General features: G+C 38.7%; 1 protein-coding gene across 2 annotated transcripts in view; it reads right to left on the bottom strand.

Annotated features, from left to right (window-relative positions):
• Window positions 1-15,017, bottom strand: part of SLC25A40 (solute carrier family 25 member 40) — an 87,446-nt gene extending 72,429 nt beyond the window's left edge. For both annotated transcript variants that reach the window (XM_065939289.1, XM_065939290.1), the window contains exon 1: window positions 14,860-15,017. The gene's annotated coding sequence lies outside the window, so the exon portion shown is untranslated. The remainder of the gene's footprint in view (window positions 1-14,859) is intronic.
• Window positions 15,018-15,034: the final 17 nt, after the last annotated feature.

Here is a 15,034-nt window from a genome sequence, read left to right as displayed (position 1 = left end):
TGTATAAAGAGTAGAAAAACCACAGAGAAAAATCAAAGAAACCAAAAATTGGTTCTTTAAAAAAGAAAAAGTGACCATATGATTATCTCAATTGATGCAGAAAAAGCCTTTGACAAAATTTAACATCAATTTATGATAAAAACTCTCCAGAAAGCAGGAATAGAAGGAATATGCCTCAACATAATAAAAGCTATATATGACAAACCCACAGCAAGCATTATCCCCAATGGTGAAAAATTGAAAGCATTTCCCCTAAAGTCAGGAACAAGACAAGGGTGCTCACTCTCACCACTACTATTCAACATAGGTTTGGAAGTTTCGGCCACAGCAATTAGAGCAGAGAAAGAAATAAAAGGAATCCAGATAGGAAAAGAAGATGTAAAACTCTCACTGTTTGCAGATGACATGATCCTCTACGTAGAAAACCCTAAAGATCCTACCAAAAAATTACTAGAGTTAATCAATGAATATAGTAAAGTTGCAGGATATAAAATTAACACACAGAAATCCCTTGCATTCCTATACACTAACAATGAGAAAACAGAAAGAGAAATTAAGGAAACAATACCATTCACCATTGCAACAAAAAGGATAAAACACTTAGGAGTATATCTACCTAAAGAAACAAAGGACCTATACATAGAAAACTATAAAACACAGATGAAAGAAATCAAAGAGGACACACATAGATGGAGAAATATACCGTGTTCATGGATTGGAGGAAACCATATTGTGAAAATGAGTATATTACCCAAAGCAATGTATAGACTCAATGCAATCCCTATCAAGCTACCAACGGTATTCTTCACAGAACTATAACAAATAATTTCACAATTTGTATGGAAATACAAAAAAACCTCGAATAGGCAAAGCAATCTTGAGAAAGAAGAATGGATCTGGAGAAATCAATCTGCCTGACTTCAGGCTATACTACAAAGCCACAGTCATCAAGACAGTATGGTACTGGCACGAAGACAGAAATATAGATCAATGGAACAAAATAGAAAGCCCAGAGATAAATCCACGTACCTACAGACACTTATCTTCGACAAAGGAGGCAAGGATATACAAAGGAAAAAAGACAACCTCTTTAACAAGTGGTGCTGGGAAAACTGGTCAACCACTTGTAAAAGAATGAAACTAGAACACTTTCTAACACCATACACAAAAATAAACTCAAAATGGATTAAAGGTCTAAATGTAAGAGCAGAAACTATAAAACTCCTAGAGGAGAACATAGGCAAAACACTCTCTGACAGAAATCACAGCAAGAACTTCTATGATCCACCTCCCAAAATATTGGAAATAAAAGCAAAAATAAACAAATGGGACCTAATTAAACTTAAAAGGTTTGGCACAACAAAGGAAACTGTAAGCAAGGTGAAAAGACAGCCTTCAAAATGGGAGAAAATAATAGCAAATGAAGCAACAAAGGATTAATCTCAAAAATACACAAGCAACTCCTGAAGCTCAATTCCAGAAAAATAAATGACCCAATCAAAAAGTGGGAAAAGTTCTAAACAGACATTTCTCCAAAGAAGACATGCAGATGGCTAACAAACACATGAAAAGATGCTCAACATTACTCATTATCAGAGAAATGCAAATCAAAACCACAATGAGGTACCATTACACGCCAGTCAGAATGGCTGCTATCCAAAAGTCTACAAGCAATAAATGCTGGAGAGGGTGTGGAGAAATGGGAACCCTCTTACACTGTTGGTGGGAATGCAAACTAGTACAGCCACTATGGAAAACAGTGTGGAGATTCCTTAAAAAACTGGAAATAGAACTGCCATATGACCCAGCAATCCCGCTTCTGGGCATACACACTGAGGAAACCAGATCTGAAAGAGACACGTGCACCCCGATGTTCATCGCAGCACTGTTTATAATAGCCAGGACATGGAAGCAACCTAGATGCCCATCAGCAGATGAATGGATAAGGAAGCTATGGTACATATACATCATGGAATATTACTCCGCCATTAAAAAGAATTCATTTGACTCAGTTCTAATGAGATGGATAAAAATGGAGCCCATTATACAGAGTGAAGTAAGCCAGAAAGATAAAGAACATTACAGCATACTAACACATATATATAGGATTTAGAAAGATGGTAATGATAACCCTATATGCAAAACAGAAAAAGAGACACAGAAGTACAGAACAGACTTTTGGACTCTGTGGGAGAAGGTGAGGGTGGGATGTTTCGAGAGAACAGCATCAAAACATGTATATTATCTAGGGTGAAACAGATCACCAGCCCAGGTTGGATGCATGAGACAAGTGCTCAGGCCTGGTGCACTGGGAAGACCCAGAGGGAGGTGGGATGGGGGATCAGGATGGGGAACACATGTAAAACCATGGCTGATTCATGTCAAATGTATGACAAAACCCACTACAATATTGTAAAGTAATTAGTCTCCAACTAATAAAAATAAATGAAAAAAAAAATAATAACAGCAAAAAAAAAAGAATAAATGTCAGTTTATACATAAAAAAAAAGAATAAGGGTAAACACACGGACTCTGAAGCTAAACTGATTGGATCTGAGAACTAGTCCAGCCATTTACTGAACATGTGACTCTGAGCAAACTTATTCTCCCTATGACTTGGTTTCCTTATCTGTTAAGTGGAGGTGATGGACTTGTTGCAAAAACTACATGAGTGAATACACATAACATGTTTGGAAGAATACCTGTCTTGAAGTAAACACTGTATAACTCTAAGCTACTATATAACTCTAGTGGTGTTGACTCAACAAGTATTCATAAAAATTAAATATAGATCAAGGGCGGGAACCACATAATTATGGAATAAAATTCGAGGGAAAGAAGAAGGAAGGAGAAGGCAGAAGCGGGAAAAGAGAAGTCTAGGTTAATTCTCAGTTTTCTTACTTGCACAGACCCTCAGTGAAATGGATACAGTTCAATAAGGGAAACAGAGTAAGAGAAGCAGGAAGAAAAACCCTATGTTTTCAAGCTTTATGTTATAATTTTCACTGGTTTATTTCTAGACTTTTTCAAGTAGTCATTGCCTCTCAGAATGTGGAGAACACAAATGTATTCTATACATTTAAGAACCTATAAGGACAAAGAAGAACATATCTTTAGGGAGATTAGGAAAGTTTTCAGAAAGGGAAAAAAGTAAGTGATTCTGGGCCCTTTCCCAAATAATCCCTTAGAGAAACCACTGGTGAAATCAGAAAAGATGATATAAAAACGAGTCCCTCACTGCACTTTTGAGAAGTAAGGTAAGGGTACGAACACCTGCTTCCCCTGTTTCTTCATGGACCCAACTAGGGCCACGTTCTAGGTTTGAGATGTCCAATGTTGTTTTTTGTTTTTTTTCCTTAAATTAAAATAGCCAGTGTTCAAAGAATAATTGAGAGTATAACAGTGATGGATATGAGAAGTTTATATTATTATTAATAAAAATAACCATCACTTAGCACTTATGTGAAAGACAGTATGTTAAGGACTTTACATGTAACATTTAATTAGGTGAAATTTAATCAATCTGTGAAACATTAGTGACAAGATGGGATCTTGGAGCTAATATAGTCCAACTCCCTTATTTTACAAAAGAGCAAACTGGAGCCACGGAAGAGATTAGCTAGTTTGCCTAAGATCTCATAACAATGATTGTTACTAACAAGCTGGCCATGTGACAAGGCTGATGCATATCCAACTGGACACTAAGAATTCACTCCAATTCCTCAGTCTTTTTCAGTTATTGACAAAACGAGTAATTTCTGCAGCTTGTATGTTTACCTCACCATTTAACTCTGTACCTGGTGACCCTTTAAAGAGATAACATATAATTTTCAGAAACATAAAACTGTATCGTATTGTGTATTATGAACCCAACCCCTTTAGGTTTTTAAAAAATGTGAACATTGCATGGAGCTGAATTACACTTTATTTTTGGTATTTTGATCCTCATTTATATGTCTTTTTAATACTGTATTTAAAAATTTAGATAGAAAAGTTGTGATAACATTTTGTCTGTGTGTGTGTTGAACAAAGGAATTTACCTAAAAAAAAAAAAGAAAACTACATACTAATATTTCATATGTATATATGAAACAGGAGGAAAGGGGGCACGACATAACCCTTAAAGAAGGACAGAGCCATCAATGATATGACATAAACAGGTCAGAACCAAGATGGCAGAAGATTGCACTTTCAGTTAACCTTGAACCTTATCACACACTCATTGTAATACATTCAGTTCAGTTCAGTTGCTCAGTCGTGTCTGACTCCTTGTGACCCCATGAACCATAGCAAGCCAGGCCTCCCTGTCCATCACCAACTCCCAGAGTCCACCCAAACCCATGACCATCGAGTCGGTGATGCCATCCAACCATCTCATCCTCTGTCATCCCCTTCTCCTGCTGCCCTCAATCTTTCCGAGCATCAGGGTCTTTTCAAATGAGTCAGCTCTTTGCATCAGGTGGCCAAAGGATTGGAGTTTCAGCTTCAGCATCAGTCCTTCCAATGAATATTCAGGACTGATTTCCTTTAGGATGGACTGGTTGGATCTCCTTGCAGTCCAAGGGACTCTCAAGAGTCTTCTCCAACACCACAGTTCAAAAGCATCAATTCTTCGGCGCTCAGCTTTCTTTATAGTCATCTCTCACATCCATGCATGATCACTGGAAAAACCACAGCCTTGACTAGATGGACATTTGTTGACAAAGTAATGTCTCTGCTTTTCAATATGTGGTCTAGGGTGGTCATAGCTTTCCTTCCAAGGAGTAAGCGTCTTTTAATTTCATGGCTGCAGTCAGCATCTGCAGTGATTTTGGAGCCCTAAAAAATAAAGTCAGCCACTGTTTCCACTGTTTCCCCATCTATATGCCATGAAGTGATGGGACTGGATGCCATGCTAAATGATACACCCAAGGGCGCCATGACAGTTCCCAGGCCAACCATAAAAAGATCAAAAGTGGGCAATGGTCCAATTCCTAGAAATCTCCAATTCCTAGAATTCTCCCCCCATTCCTTAAAACAGTTGGAATAATCCTCCCACTTATTAGGCTATGAAGTTACTCAGCCCATAAAAATTAACACCCCCCATATTTCTGGCCACTCTCATCTTTTGATACAGGACCTCATTCTATCTACAGAATGTGTATCTCTAAATAAATCTCACTTCATACCTATTACTTTGTCACTCATTGAAGTCTTTGACTATGTGGATCACAACAAACTGTGGAAAATTCTTCAAGAGATGGGAATACCAAACCACCTGAACTGCCTCTTGAGAAACCTGTAGGCAGGTCAGGAAGCAACAGTTAGAACTGGACATGGAACAACAGACTGGTTCCAAATAGGAAAAGGAGTATGTCAAGGCTGTATGTTATCACCCTGCTTATTTAACTTATATGCAGAATACATCATGAGAAACTCTGGGCTAGATAAAGCACAAATTGGAATTAAGATTGCCGGGAGAAATATCAATAACCTCAGATATGCAAATGACACCACTCTTACAGCAGAAAGTGAAGAAGAACTAAAGAACTTCTTGATGAAAGTGAAAGAGGAGAGGGAAATAGTTGGCTTCAAACTCAACACTCAGAAAACTAAGATCATGGCATCTGGTCCCATCACTTCATGGCAAATAGATGGGGCAACAATGGACAGACTTTATTTTTTGAGTGGTGACTGCAGTCATGAAATTAAAAGACGCTTGCTCCTTTGTAAGAAAAATTATGACCAACCAACAGCAAATTAAAAAGCAGAGACATTACTTTGCCAACAAAAATCCATCTAGTCAAGACTATAGTTTTTCCAGTAGTCATGTATGGGTGTGAGAGATGGACTATAAAGAAAGTTGAGCCAAAGAATTGATGTTTTTGTGCTATGGTGTTGGAAAATATTCTTGAGAGTCCCTTGGACTGCAAGGAGATCCAACCAGTCCATCCTAAAGGAAATCAGTCCTGAATATTCATTGGAAGGACTGATGCTGAAGCTGAAACTTCAATACTTTGGACACCTGATGTGAAGAACTGAGTCACTGGAAAAGACCCTGATGCTGGGAAAGACTGAAGGCAGGAGGAGAATGGGATGACAGAGAATGAAAAGGTTGGATGGCATCACTGACTCGATGGACATGAGTTTGAGTAAACTCTGGGAGTTGGTGATGGACACCGAGGCCAGGCATGTTGCAGTCCCTGGGGTTGCGAAGAGTTGGACATGACTGAGCAACTGAACTGAACTGAAGTCTTTCTGCGACAAGACATAAAGAACCTGAGCTTCATTAAATCCTGAGACCAGGTATGCAATCTCAACTAAAAGACAGTGGGTTCAAGTCCCAGTCTGTGGGTTCAAGTCCTAATCTGAGTTTGGCTGAGTAACAGTCTCAGCCCGTGGATTCAAGTCTCATCTGAGTTGTGCAAGTTTCATATGGATACAGAAGTTCTCCACAAAATGCTAGTAAACTGAATCTAGCCCCATATTAATTCATACCATGATCAAGTTGGATTTATCCCAAACATGCAAAAGTGGTTCAACTCATGAAAATCAATCAACAGAATTCATCATATTAATTAGATCAACAGAACCACATGATGAACTCAGTCAATACAATAAAAATTGAGGAACTTCATCATCATGATAAAAGGCATCTAAGAAAAACCCACATATAACATCAGATTTAATGGAGGAAAACTGAAAATGTTCCCCCTAACATCAGGAAAATGACAAATGTCTGCTTTATTGCATAATTATGGAAGTTCTAGCAGGGGCAATTAAGCAATAAAAACAGACAAAGACATCCAGATTTGAAAGAATTAAGTAAAACTATCTCTATTCACAGATGACATGATTTTGTATCTTGAAAATTCTAAAGAATACATCAAAAAAGAACTACCAGAGTTAATAAATTAATTAAGCAAACAAGATCAATATATAATAATTAGTTGAGATTCTATACAGCAATTGACAACTTGAAAATAAAATTAAGAAAACAATTACAAAAGTACCCAAGTATAACTTTAGAGTTGGTCTTCTGGTCCCCTATATCTGAGGTTTCATAAATTCAAACAACCACAGACCATGTACTGTTGTTTAGTTGTCAAGTCATGTCTGACTCTGCAACTCCATGAACTGTAGGCCACCAGGCTCCTCTGTCCATGGGATTTCCCAGGCAAGAATACTGAAGTGGGTTACCATTTCCTTCTCCAGAGGATCTTCCTGACCCAGGGATTGAACCTGGGTTTCCTGCACTGGCAGACAGATTCTTTACTGCTAAGCTACCAGGGAAGTCCATGTAGGGCTGGTAGCCTGTATTTAATGGAAAGTAAAGACCAAAAATGTACAAGTGGGCCTGCACAGTTCAAACATGTATACAATGAAAATTATAGAACACTGCAGAATGAACTAAAGAAGACCTAAATAAACTGGAAAACATCCTGTGTTCATGGATAGAAACCAACATGCGACCCCATGGACTGTAGTCCACCAGGCTCCTCCATCCATGGGATTTTCCAGGCAAGAATACTAGAGTGGGTTGCCATTTCCTTCTCCAGGAGATCTTCCCAACCTAGGAAATTGAACCCCGGTCTACCACATTATAGGCAGACACTTTACTGTCTAAGCCACTAGGGAAGTCCCCTGTGTATCAAAGGACACTATCGAAAAAGTAAAAAAGCCACATGATTGGAGAAAATATCTGCAAATCTAGCTGATAAGAGTCTAGAATAGAAAATCTTTAAGAATACTTACAATCCAACAACAAAATGACAAAAGTTCAATTAAAAAATGGGCAAAGTACCTGAACACTTATTCAAAGGAGATATACTAACAGCCAAGGAACACATGAAAAGATGCTCAATATCACAAATCATTAGGGAAATGCAAATCAAAACCACAATCAGATACCACTTCACTCCCAATGGGAAGACCATTAACTTAATCTTTTAAAAAAAAAAAAAAAAAAGGAAAACAAGTGTAGATGAGGATGTGGAGAAATAGGCAAACTTCTATAACACACTGCTGGTGGTAACGTACAATGATGCAGCCTCTGTGGAAAAGTTGGCAGTTTCTGAAAATGTTAAACATTATTATATGACCCAACAATTCTCAGTTCAGTTCAGTCGTTCAAGTTGTGTCTGACTCTTTACAATCCCATGGACTGCAGCACGCCAGGCCTCCCTGTCCATCACCAACTCCCAGAGCTTGCTCAAACTCATGTCCATCGAGTCAGTAATGCCATCCAACCATCTCATCCTCTGTTGTCCCCTTCTCCTCCTACCTTCAGTCTTTCCCAGCATCAGGGTCTTCCCATCAGGTGGCCAAAGTATTGGAGTTTCAGCTTCAGCAGCAGTCCTTCCAACAAATACTCTGGACTGACTTCCTTAAGGATTGACTGGTTTGATCTCCTTGCAGTCCAAGGGACTCTCAAGAGTCTTCTCCAACACCACAGTTCAAAAGCATCAATTTTTCGGCACTCAGCTTTCTTTATAGTCCATCTCTCACATCCATACATGACTACTGGAAAAACTATAGCTTTGACTAGATGGACCTGTGTTGGCAAAGTAATGTCTCTGCTTTTTAATATGCTGTCTAGGTTGGTCATAGCTTTTCTTCCAAGGAGCAATCAATCGTCTTTTCATTTCATGGCTGCAGTCACCATCTGCAGTAATTTTGAAGTCCAAAAAGATAAAGTCTGTCACTGTTTCCACTGTTTCCCCATCCATTTGCCATGAAGTGATGGCACTGAATGCCATGATCTTAGTTCTCTGAGTGTTGAGTTTTAAGCCAACTTTTTCACTCTCCTCTTTCACTTTCAACAAGAGGCTCTTTAGCTCTTCTTCGATTTCTGCCATAAGTGTAGTGACAATCTGCATATCTGAGGTTATTGGTGTTTCTCCCGGCAATCTTGATTCCAGCTTGTGCTTCATCCAGCCTGGCATTTCACATGATGTATGCTGCATATAAGTTAAATCAGCAGGGTGACAATATACAGCCTTTCCCGCTTTGGAAGCAGTCTGCTGTTCCACGTCCAGTTCTAACTGTTGCTTCCTGACCTGCATACAGATTTCTCAGGAGGCAGTTCAGGTGGTCTGGTATTCCCATTTCTTGAAGAATTTTCCACAGTTTGTTGTGATCCACACAGTCAAAGGCTTTGGCGTAGTCAATAAAGTAGATGTTTTTCTGGAACTCTCTTGCTTTTTCGATGATCCAAAAGATGTTGGCAATTTGATCTCTGGTTCCTCTGCCTTTTCTAAATCCAGCTTGAACATATGGAAGTTCTCCATTTACGTACTGTTGAAGGCTAGGTTGGAGAACTTTGAGCATTACTTTGCCAGCATGTGAGATGAGTGCAATTGTGCAGTAGTCTGAACATTCTTTGGCATTGCCTTTCTTTGGGATTAGAATGAAAACTGACCTTTTCCAGTCCTGTGGCCACTGCTGAGTTTTCCAAATTTGCTGGCATATTGAGTACAGCACTTTCACAGCATCATCTTTCAGGATTTGAAATAGTCAACTGGAATTCCATCGCCTCCACTAGCTTTGCTCGTAGTGATGCTTCCTAAAGCCCACTTGACTTCATGTTCCAGGATGTCTGGCTCTAGGTGAGTGATTACACTTACATAAGTGGTATATCAACAAGAAAACTGAAAAACAAAGTCTAACAAAAACTTGTACACAAATGTTTAGAGCTATTATTCACAACAACCAAAGAATAAACAACTCAAATGTTTAAATAAAACAAATGGATAAATGGATAAACAAAATGTGGTCTATCCCTACACCAGGGAATTTTCTTTTATTCAGTCACTAAAAAAAGACTGAAGTACTGCCACATGGATGAACCCTGAAAATACTATGCTAGATGAAAGAATCCAGGACAAGAAACACTTGTTTTATGATTTCACTTACATGAAATATCCATAATGGGCAAATCCATAGAAACAGAAAGCAGATTAGTAGGTGCCACGGGGTGGGGGGTGGGAGGGTGGGATCAGGAATGCCTGTTTAATTTCTTTGTACAGATTTCTTTCTACGGTCCTGCATACATTCTAGTGGCGATGGTTGCACAACTGTGTGAATACACTGAAAGGCACTTCACGCTTCAAAATAATTTAAATGAATTTCATGTTACAGAATTTCATCTCAAGTTTTTAAAAAATGACATGAGATACTAGTTCGCACCCAGTGAGGAGAATGTTTAAAAACTGGAATTCTCATACATTGCAGGAGGGAATGGTTATTAAAAACGTCTGTAGCTTCTCCCATGGAGCAACTAAGCCTGCATACCACAGTTACTGAGTCCAAGCAGCCACTAGAGAGCCTGTGTGCTCCGGAGTCCTAGTTCTACAACAAGATTAGCCTGCACCCCACAATGAAGACCCAGTGCAGCCAAAAAACTCTATAGTTGTTCATCACTTTAAATATTCAGTAGATCCATCAACTCCAAGAAAAACTTTTAAAAATGTCCACAACTACATACAAATGTTCACAGCAGCCTTATCATAACAGACCAAAATAAGAAATAACCCAAATATCTATCAATAGATGATGGATAAACTGTGGCATATTCTAACAGCTCAATAATGAAAAGGAATGGAACTACTGATAGATACATGCAACATGGATGAACCATAAACAATATTATGCTATGCAAAATATCTGAGATGCAAAACATATAAATTAGAGGATTCCATTTATATGAAGCTGGAATATAGAGAAATTTATTTGTGATATTAGAAATCAAAAGAGTAGTTACCTTTCAAATATCCTTTGCTATTGATTTCTAACATAATTTCACAGTGATAAAAGAACAGACTGTATGATTTCAACACCTTTAGATGATGAAATTTTTGCACCTTGTTTTATAAAGTACTTGGATACGTTTCAGTGTCTCCTAGTTTACAATCTATAGGAACTAGAATAGAATTTGTATCCTTCTGTTGTGTGAAACTTGTATAAAGTCTTAATTATGTTGAATTGGTTCATGATGCTTTTCAGGTCTACTATATCCTTCTACTTCTCTGTATATTCATTCTGTTAAATTTTAAGAGTTTGATATTGAAACTCCAACTAAAAATCTCAATTATCTACTTAAAAAATAACTGCAATATATAATGCAACTGTATGTAACTTTGTTCTGTATTTTCCAAATCTCCTGTAAATGTGCTATCATACTTTCATAATTTAAAAAACAAGAAAGAGAAAAAAAGAAGAGTGGTTTCAATGGTAGGAGAAAGGAGACTGGAACAAGGAGTGAAACAACCTTCTGAGGTGACAGAAATGTTCTTTATTTTGATGGGGAAGGTGGTAATCACATGGATATATATATTTGTTAGAACTCATCAATCTGTATGCTCAAAATGGGTGCATTTTATTGTATGTGTATTACAAAAAGGTATTAGAAATTTTGTAAATCTACAAGATGAGATTTCTATGGGAGTCTTAAAGAATGTAATACAACCTCTGAACCAATTCATTATCCTTCACAGCTCCTACAGGTGCCACAACAGCCTCTAGATTATATAGTCCCAGGGTGACTCTCAAATTTCAAATTCTCCTTTCTTGCTTGCTCTCCATTATTTTTTGTGTGTGTGACCCCATGGACTTTATTTAGCCCATCAGGCTCTTCTGTCCATGGGATTTCCTAGGCAGGAATACTGGAGTGGGTTGCCATTTCCTTCTCCATTGATCTCCATTTTTGACCATTTACTTAGGTTGTGTTCAAGGACTTGATACATTGAATTTTCTTTGGTTTCCCAGTCAACTGAGACATGGACTTCAGTGCCACAGACACTATTCAACTCTATTCTTTCATATGCTTAGCTTGCAAAACTAAGAACTTAACCTCAGAAGAACCTTAAGGCCCTCCAATGTACCAGTGTAGTGAGACTCTAAAATAATAAACAGAGCAACAGAACACATTTCAGCAGACAATATATCAATAGTTGGCAAATAAATCAAACTGGGCTACTACTGAAGGCCTGAAGGAGACAAAAGCTGATTCTAAGTCAGGCTTGCTATGAAAAGGCAAGAGGAACAATTATCAGCCAGGTAGAGAGGCTTAAGAAAAAGAAATAAAGGATAGTAGTATTACAAAAAAATGAATAATCCATTTGTCTAGATTCAAGAATAAAAAATTTATATTTGTATATATATATGAGGTGGTCTGAAAAGCAAAGGTTTCATTTGATAATTACAAAAAGTTGTGGGTTAGACAGAACACATATTATTTTCATTTACAGGTGAGGAAATTACGGTATGGCAAGGTTAATATTTACCTAAGGTCAAAAAACTATGTAGGAACAAAGCCAGTACTGAATGAAACTCATTTTCTGATTCACCGCCCAATGTTCATTTAATTAGACCATGATTCTGCTCATGTTCTCCAGCTTTGCTTAACCTAACTCTTTAATCAACTTTCCACAAGGAATCCTGCCTCCATGTACCTCTTCTTGTATTCATACCTTTCATTTGAAGCACATCTCAAGAAATACTTTAACATAAACCTTATTCTTTTACCAATAATCCTGATTATATACATGATAGTAAAGAGGTGTCTATGTTTACAGGCCATAGATATATGAATACATCCTTCTTCCACTGGCTACCAAAAGATCTGAACTCCAATAATAATTTCTTAAAACTGTCTGTGGGTTATAGATCAGAAAATTTCTAACACTGTGCAGCAAAACAAACTTTCTGCTTATTCACAGCTTGGCATTATCACCTGCAGTGCAGTCAAGGGTGTGTCTCAAAGCCTAGGGTACTACTATGTTACTGTCCTTCCTCATTATAGTAAATAAGAAAGGTACCTAAGTTTTGCCTTCCTATTTTTGTGTTTTTCAACAGAAACATATTTAAATCTTTTCCATATCCCCTAAGAAATTCCCTGAAGGCTCAGATAGTAAAGAATCTGTCTACAATGCAGAAGACCTGGGTCAGTCAGTGGGCTAGGAAGATCCCCTGGAGGAAGAAATAGCAACCCACTCCAGTATTCTTGCCTGGAGAAGTCCATGAATAGAGGTACAGTCCAGGGGGTCACAAAGAGTTGTACATGACTGAGCGACTAAAACGTTGACTTTCATATCCCCAAACCTTCCAAAGACCCTATCTTCCCTTCCTATCACTATAATTTCCTACACTGACACATTTTTTGCAAAGAGTATACTCAATCCACCTCCACTTCAAGCCCATCATTTTCATCTAGTACTATATTTACCTTAGCCATCTCCTGAAATTCTCACTAAGGCGCCAAGGACATCTTAGACAACAAAATCAAAGGCCCATTTTTCAAATCTTAGCTTTTCAGAACCCATGAAGATGGAGAGGCTGATATAGAGTTCACCAGGATGACAGCACTTACTTAGCTCTTACTCTGTGCCAGGAACTATACTAATTAAGCTTTCAAAAATGTTCCAATTAATTCTCACATCTGAGAAGTGTTTATTACTCCCTTTCCAGATATTAAAATTTAGGATCAAAATTACCCAAAAATCATATGGTCAGTGAAGCCTACATGATGCCAACATTCATAATTTTGTGACATTTGAAGATTAATTCCAAGTTTTCTTCCTAACTCTGTGGCCTTTTCTCCAACTCTTTCACTATTTTATCATGCTCCGCTCATCACTACTTCTCTTATTTCACATACTCTCCTGGGCAATTTCCATTTCCTTCCATGACTTTAACTGCATTCTATACCAGGGTTTCTCAATCTTTTAAAACTTTTTATAAACATAAAAACCTTCCTGTAGTTTATATTTTGAAAACAGATTCTTCCCAAATAGAAATTATAATGCTGAATGTTTGTCCAAACTATACCTCCTTCAGCCTTTTAAAGCTCTGATAACCTCGTAGGCATCAACCCATGACTGAGAATCAGTGCTTGGGCTATAAGTCTCACAAACTATCTTCCCTCTATTCGACACACCCATCATTCTCTGCCAGACATCTCTTGAACTACAGACAAATGTTCCCAACGATCTAATAAAAATAGATCTTTAGTATCTCCCCAGACCCTTCAAACTAAGGCCATTTTTCACAGCAAAACTCTTACTTCCTTTAGCAAAGCTGAACCATATCTTTGCGTCCTCCATTTTGGCTAAAGGTATTCACAACATCCCCTTTTCTACGCTTTTTAAGGTACCTATTTGTGGAATAGCGGTACTGGCACTAATTTCCCTGAGCTTTTTCATAATAAGTTAAAAATCAACCACCAAACAATGAGTGATTATCATGGCCAGGTGGTAAGGAATGCATAATAGAAGATTTAACTCTATTACTCCTTAAGAAGTTTACAGGCAGAAACATACCAAAATCCTTTTTTGTGTGTGTTGTTTTCTCACAAGACGAAATTAACTTAGTTTTCAAAGCATCTCAACGGAATCCTTACTACAAATCCCATTTTAAGAGATGTAAAAAACTGAGATTCAAAAGGAGTAAGTAATTTAACCAAATTTTTACAAATTGATCTGTGGAAGGTCCAGACCCAAAACCCTAGACTTGAGATTTCAAATCTCCTTTCCAGTTACTGTTGAAATAAACTTCTCGGTAAAACGAAATCAGGTGTAGGTACAAGAGGGCAATGGAGTAGCGCACGCAAATACCAAAAAGCACAAGGCGCCCAGCACGCGCTTGTAGGCCGGGGGCTTCCTGGCCCAACCCTCGCTTCGAAGCCCCCCGGCCGCTCTCTCCCGAGAAATCTCTCTGCGGCCTGCCTCCAGATGGCCCGGTGACCGCGGGAAAACCGCACTCGGCGCGCGGAGAACAGAGCTGCAGCAGCCAACCCGCCCCGCCCCAATTTGAGCCCGGGCTCGGCCGCAACCGCTGCGTCCCCAGCAGCCGGAACAGTAGACCCGCGGGGAACAAGCGTACCTGGTGGAGGAAGCAACTGGAGGGCAAGCGGTCCGGGCAAGCTTAGAAAGCCGGAATGACCCCGGTGGCGAGCTGGGCCGGCCGGCGACGCTAACTGCATTCACTCTGTTCGGTCAACTCGGAACCACAAGGACTCTTCAGAGCAGCGAAGGGACGCGGGGCGGACGTGAAGCGT

The sequence above is a fragment of the Muntiacus reevesi genome, chromosome 6 (assembly GCF_963930625.1).
Source record: "Muntiacus reevesi chromosome 6, mMunRee1.1, whole genome shotgun sequence".
Lineage (NCBI taxonomy): Eukaryota > Metazoa > Chordata > Mammalia > Artiodactyla > Cervidae > Muntiacus > Muntiacus reevesi.
Note: the sequence above shows the minus strand (reverse complement) of the source record. Positions and strands in the feature narration are given on the sequence as shown.